Source organism: Lactuca saligna, chromosome 1 (assembly GCF_052625555.1).
Source record: "Lactuca saligna cultivar CGN05327 chromosome 1, ASM5262555v1, whole genome shotgun sequence".
Taxonomy (NCBI): Eukaryota; Viridiplantae; Streptophyta; class Magnoliopsida; order Asterales; family Asteraceae; genus Lactuca; species Lactuca saligna.
In genome coordinates this window covers 137,348,045-137,355,292 of record NC_136417.1, presented here as the reverse complement: position 1 = coordinate 137,355,292, position 7,248 = coordinate 137,348,045, and positions in this window count along the sequence as shown.

Sequence of the window (7,248 nt, the reverse complement as noted above, 5' to 3'; positions counted from 1 at the left end):
TGACAAACCCGATACCAACTTACAAATCATCTCTAGCGTCAAAGCCCAGAAATACCTATGTAAGGAGTACTATGCCTTCTTAGCCCACGCAGTAGATAAGGAAAAAGAAACGAAGAGCATCAAAGACATTCAAGATGTCAGTGACTTTCCCGATATGTTCCCTGAAGATCTCCCAGGAGTCCCACCAGAACGACAAGTCGAGTTCATATTCGATTTAATTCCCGGAGCTACCCCAGTAGCTAAATCGTCGTATCGTCTGGTGCCCGCTGAGATGCAAGAATTATCCAGCCAATTAAACGAACTACTCAACAAAGGGATCATTAGGCCAAACTTCTCACCTTGGGGAGCACCGGTCTTGTTCATAAAGAAGAAGGATGGATCTTTCCGCATGTGCATTGATTACTAGGAACTTAAAAGCTTACTATCAAGAACCGATACCCACTACCCCGCATAGACGACTTGTTCGACCAACTCCAAGGAGCAAGTTATTTCTCAAAGATCAACTAAAGATCCGGTTGTCACCACCTATGAGTCTTGGAAGGATATGTTCCCAAAACATCTTTTCGAACTCGTTACGGTCACTATGAGTTTGTAGTGATGCCCTTTGGATTAACAAACGCACCGGCGGTGTTCATGGACTTAATGAACAAAGTGTGTCGTTCATTCTTGGACAAATTTGTGATCATGTTCATAGACGATACACTTATTTATTCAAAGAATAAAGAGGATCATAGTCAACACGTCCGACAAGTTTTGGAAACGCTAAAAAAAGAGAAGTTATACGTGAAATTCTCCAAGTGCAAATTTTGGATTCGGAAGGTAGATTTCCTAGGTCACGTGGTTAGCAAAGACGGAATACACGTGGACCCTTCCAAAATCAAAGCAATCGAGAGTTGGTCAGCTACAAGAACCCCAATGGAAATTCGAAAATTCTTGGGTCTTGCTGTCTATTACCGTAGATTTATACAAAACTTCTCGAAGATTGCTAAACCACTCACCACCCTGACACAGAAGGGTGTAACTTTCATTTGGGAAGGAAAACAAGATGCTGCATTCCAAACGCTTAAGCAAGCACTATGTAACGCACCTATATTGTCCTTGCCAGAAGGAACAGAAGACTTCGTAGTCTACTGTGATGCATCTAACCAAGGTCTTGGATGCGTACTAATGCAATGAGGTAAGGTCATCGCTTACGCCTCAAGACAACTCAAGACGCACGAAGTCAACTACACTACCCATGATCTTGAACTAGGAGCAGTCGTTTTCGCGCTAAAAATCTGGAGGCATTATCTTTATGGCACGAAATGGACGATCTTCACCGATCATAAGAGCCTTCAGCACATCCTTAACCAAAAAGAACTCAACATGAGGCAGAGACAATGGGTAGAACTACCGAATGACTACGAATGTGAGATTCGCTATCATCCAGGAAAAGCGAATGTAGTAGCTGATGCCCTTAGTCGGAAAGAATACTCAGGTCGCCGAGTGAAATCCTTAACCATTATGATCCATTCACATCTATCCACACAAATTAAGGAATCTCAGAGGGAAGCCTTGAAAACAAAGAATGTGGTAGGTGAAGCCCTAAGAGGAATGGACAAAAATCTTGAAGTCAAGGGTGATGGAGTCCATTACTTCATGGATCGGATCTGGACACCGAAGTTTGGTGGATTCAGAGATGTAGTCATGAACGAGGCTCATAAGACTCGATACTCCGTGCATCCAGGTTCGGACAAGATGTATCTAGACCTTAAGAAATTATATTGGTGGCCGAACATGAAAGCAGAGATCGCTACCTATGTGAGCAAGTGTCTGACCTGCACTAAGGTCAAGGTAGAGTACCAGAAGCCATCAGGATTGCTGCAACAACCCGAAATACCCGAGTGGAAGTGGGAACGGATAACGATGGACTTCATAACCAAATTACCCAAGACAGCGGGTGGACTAGACACAATCTGGTTAATCATTGATAGGTTAACAAAATCCGCTCACTTCTTACCAATAAGAGAAACCGACAAGATGGAGAAGCTAGCTCGAACCTGCATCCGAGAGATTGTGCGATTACATGGTGTACCAATATCCATTATCTCCGACAGAGATAGTGGGTTCACCTCGCGATTCTTGCAATCGTTACGAAAATCGCTAGGAACGAGGCTCGACATGAGTACTGCTTACCATCCACAAACCAATGGTCAAAGTGAGAGGACCATACAAACCTTGGAAGATATGCTAAGAGCTTGCGTAATCGATTTTGGTAAGGTGTGGGTGTAACAACCCGAAATTTCCGTATCATTTATTGTAACTCTTTCGTAGTACAATTCGCGCAACCAATCGTCATTCCAAATTCGATTTCCGATCTTCCGTATAATTAAGTCATTAATTAGTACACATTTAAAATGACTTAATGGGTGTCTTAATACATTTAGAAATCATTTTAACACCCAACTTTAATGATCGGAATATTTCTAGAATTTACCGTATCGGGTTACGGTAACTCAATCGGGTACGACCAAAAGCCTCGTCTAACGCCGGTATCGGGTAGAATTCCACCGTGTCCAAAACTTAAACACTATATAAACGTGTTTAAGCCTTCGTTTGAAGCCTTTGGCCAATTTCTCATTTAACACTCACAACCTCTCTCCTTAACCCAAAATCAAGGTCCAAAACAAAGATTTAAGGCTTGAAATCAAAGAGGTAACACCCCTAACTTGTTATTCAACCTCTTTAGCCTTCAAATTTGTGTTTAATTTGTGTTTTGGGACCAAGAACATGAGTTTACGGCCAAGGAACTAGCTTGGGCCGTAAACTCGTATCAATGGGGGTTTTTAAGCCCTAAAACTCCCTCCTAAGCAATGTTAGACATTAGTAATGGCTTAATGACTTAATGGAAGGGACTTACAACAATTAAAACATTGATTTTAAGTGACAAAAGTGAGTTTACGGCCAAGACACATTCTTGGGCCGTAAACTCATATCCAAGGGGTTTTTGAGCCAATTAACCCTTCCAAATCATAGTTGGGACTTAGATATGACTTGAGGGACATTGGTTTTAGCATCTAAACACCTTAAACATGATTTTTGGGGGACAAAAGAGAGTTTACGGCCAAGACTTATTCTTGGGCCGTAAACTCCTCTTAAAAAGAGATTTAGTGCCCTAAAACTTGTCCAAATGCCTTGAAACTCAACCAATGGCTTTGTGGTAAAATCTAGATGCATCTAAAAATGGTTTAAAGGTTTGAAACACAAAAAAAATGTCACTTATAAGAGTTTACGGCCTAGGAGCATACCCTTGGCCGTAAACTCATGAAACTTTGTCAAATGATGCATTAAACCACCCCAAATGGCTTGTTCAAATTTCTAGAATCACATGTGATTGTTTTAAGCATCAAAAACTAACTTTTCTTGGGTATAATAGAGTTTACGGCCTTAGATCATGCCTCTAGGCCGTAAACTCCAAAATGTATGCAAAATGATGTTTAAATTCATGACAAAGCTTGGAAAATTAACTAGAATCACATGTGATTGTCCTTTGAAGCTCAAATCAATTTTCCTTGGCCATAGGTGAGTTTACGGCCGTAAACTCCTATGGTATGGCCGTAAACTCCCTTTTAAGTGTTATAATTTCATTCAATTAATTCTAAGGCATTTTAGAAATCAATTCCAACAACCCCCATGTCCATTTAAGCCATTTAATCACCCAAAACCACACCCACATGAGTTTACGGCCGTAAACTCATGTATGTGTGTGTTCAATAGTTGTAAACTCCTTAAAATGTTTACTCTTGGGGAGTAAACTCAAGTCCCAAGTTCCTAGTGCCATTACACGTCCGAAGATGTCACCCGAGTCACTCCAAATGCTCGTTTTGAGGTGTTTAACCTCATTGGAGTGTAATGTTCCATATGATTAGTGAACGTATCCCTAATTGTATATATATGGACATTATTTCATTTTACATAGGGACATCGCGAGTAATCAAACCACGAACCAACGTCTAGCATTCAAAACCGACACGTTTCCGAGTCCGGTGAGTTCATACCCATACCCTTTTTCACTGTGTTCACTGTTTTCAGGGGGGAACACAAGCAAACTACAAGGGAATTCTTGTACTCAAAACATGTTTTCAAATGTGTGTTTCATATTTCATATGCTTTTATTACTGATTACCATAACTGATAACCATTTGAATATGCAGAAAACGTAACATATATTTGTGAAATAGGTCTTTAAACTGCTATGTTTTATATATATTTCACAAATGGTTTTTCCACGATTTATCAGTTAAAAGCATGACATTAGAAATTTGAACATAATACCTATACAATGTTTTGTCCTTGGTAACACTCCACACATATATGCGAGTGGAGGATTATCATATTATTACTAGTAAATTTGTTAATCCTGTATGATTGGAGACACGTCCTCGGAGAACACTCCACCGAGATACGCGAGTGGAGGACTACACCCATAACCAGAATCTCTGGTATTTAGAGAGTGTGACTTGAGCATATAGATCTATACAGGGCTGACTACCCCACACCTGGCAGCTAGCTACAGCCGAACCGAAATGGTTCAAGGGTGACGAAAGTCATAAGTATGTGGACGACTTATTGCCACATGTGGACTACTTATTTCCACAGGTTTTAGTCTAATGTATGGTTATGGAACTCGCAATTAGGATAACAGAGATTTACTTATAGTAATAATGAACCACCTTATACATCTTTTACATCTTTTACATCTTTCACTTACAGTAACTATTAATCAGGAAAGTACGGGACTTTCCTGGGGAAAACATGGAAGATAAACATGATTACATCTTTTACATCTTTAACATCGTTTACATTAGAAACCAACATGCAGGAAAGCATGGGGCTTTCCTGGGTAACACTTACATAACTAGAAAGAGTAACAATTGGATAACAATACATCTTTCACAATTGGTAACATATAATAAGGAAAGTCTTGGACTTTCCTGGTAACACATGATAAGTAAACAGAACAGTTTAACCAGTCCGATAACCAACTATACATTTTCACATGAATAAACATGTTTTCAGTGTACAAACTTACTATACTTTACATTTGTGAAACAATAACCAACTATTAAGAAAATATGGGATTTTCTTGGTGCATATAACATTTCAGAAACAGAAAGGAAACTCGCAACATTTTCACAAACAAAAACCGCTTATGAACTCACCAGATTTATGCTGATTTTCAAACCGCTTGTGTTCTCAGGTCAGCGTTAGATCAGGTACCCGAAGATTTCTTTTGATCAGAAGACGGAGTACATGAAGACCCGTTTCATTTTGTCTATATATATTATGTATCACAACTGTACAAACTTTACTTTTGAAACAACTGTAAAACTTTATTATGTAATGTATGGTTGCTTTACTTTACTTACAATGTGCATTGGATTTGATACTCAACGTGGTAGTCAACCCCGGAAATGTTTTCTGCCTTCGGTTTTCGGGGTGTGACAGATTGGTATCAGAGCCCTTGTTTATAGTGAATGAAGTATACCAAACCTTACATGGTATAAAACTATAAACACTAAAGGGCCTAAGTGATCTGAATTAAAAGTATCTTCAAACTACAAGTATTTTCAAAAGTGTACAAGTATACTGAACCGTCGTCATCCGTAACCACAAGTAGAACCGAACATAAGTAATTGGGCGTTGTGTACTATGGTTAAACCTGGGTAGTTATGTAGTCGTGTCTAGGGTCAATATGGCCTGGCCAACTATATTCATTCGAGACACGGCCAACATGTGCTTGGGAGTGACTGTGGTATGTGGCATGCCTAAAACTTACCCTAAAATCCCAAACATCGAATCATTGTCGTAATCAATTCATGAAATACTATGGGAGTATTTCTCGATCTCGATCCTCTGTAGTAATCCTTATTCGAGTGGTTTTCTGTGATTACTCTTTGTAACACCGCATTTTCAAACAAATTTTTTTTTTTTTATTTTTTTTTTATAAAAACATAATTCCATCAATATTCATAGAAACAACCATTTTAATTGTTCAACAAAATAGTACAAAATCCCAAGATCAAAATGTCAAGCTCCAAACGTGTGTGTACGGATCAAGCCGGCGCCTTCCCGCGGTCGTCACTAGTACCTGAAACAAATAACATCAACACTGTAAGCACAAGGCTTAGTGAGTTTCCCAAAATACCACATATAGCACATATTAGCCACTCTAGGCTATAACTCTGTGGGTCCGTGCACCCAAACTCTGTGAACCCTCAGGTTCCAACTCTGATAATCATGCACCACATAAATCACATAGAAATCATGCAGTACAACACATAACATATATATAGCACACAAATACTCTATCACATAGCTCTGGTTACCTACTCAAGGTAAAGTATAGTGAGAAGACTCACCTCGCGTGTCTCGGTAAACCGTAACCCTGAAATCGCTAAACACTCGATCTGCCGAGCTGAAGTCCCCCTATAGTACAATACATCTCTAATTAACACTTTCCCAACTAGGGTTGACCACACTATAACAAGACAATCTAGGTCAACGCTGGTCAACGGTCAACTTGACCGGACTCGGCGAGTGCACTATAGCGACTCGGCGAGTCTGAGCGCATACACCAATTTTCCTGGAATCCTCTCTTGACACGTCGAGTATTTCCCCCAACTCGACGAGCTCCACCTGGCACGAGTTGTGGGGCCACCACAACTCAACTCGCCGAGTCTCAAGAACAACTCGGCGAGTCCGGTTTGACTCGGTCCACCTGACCATCCTGACTCCCCCTTGACCCACTGAGTTCACTCATCCCAACTCGGCGAGGCCACTCGCTGAGTGGTCGTGCAATATTCAAGCTACTCGCCGAGTCTGTTCTTCGGACTCGGCGAGTCCGTGCCATGCACTGACTCAATCTTGCTCTAAAGGCCAGATCCAGTCCATTAATCCATAGATCCAGTCCCTCCAAGCTTATTTAGCACGTAAAGTCACAATCTTGATGCACATATAACCTCTACATGACCATAAATGATGTTTTTGACTCAAATACTTCAACACAAGGTCAAGGACTCCATTTCCACCCATAAAGCTTGATGAGTGAGGCCCTCTGGACCTCTATGGATCCAGATCCATGGTCTCAACTCAAAGAGGGAACCAAAGGGGCACCAAATCACCCCATAAATGACCACATTAAGCCCTAAATTGCATCAAACTTCACCAAACAGAAAATGGTCCGGAAATAATACCTCTAGGTTGATG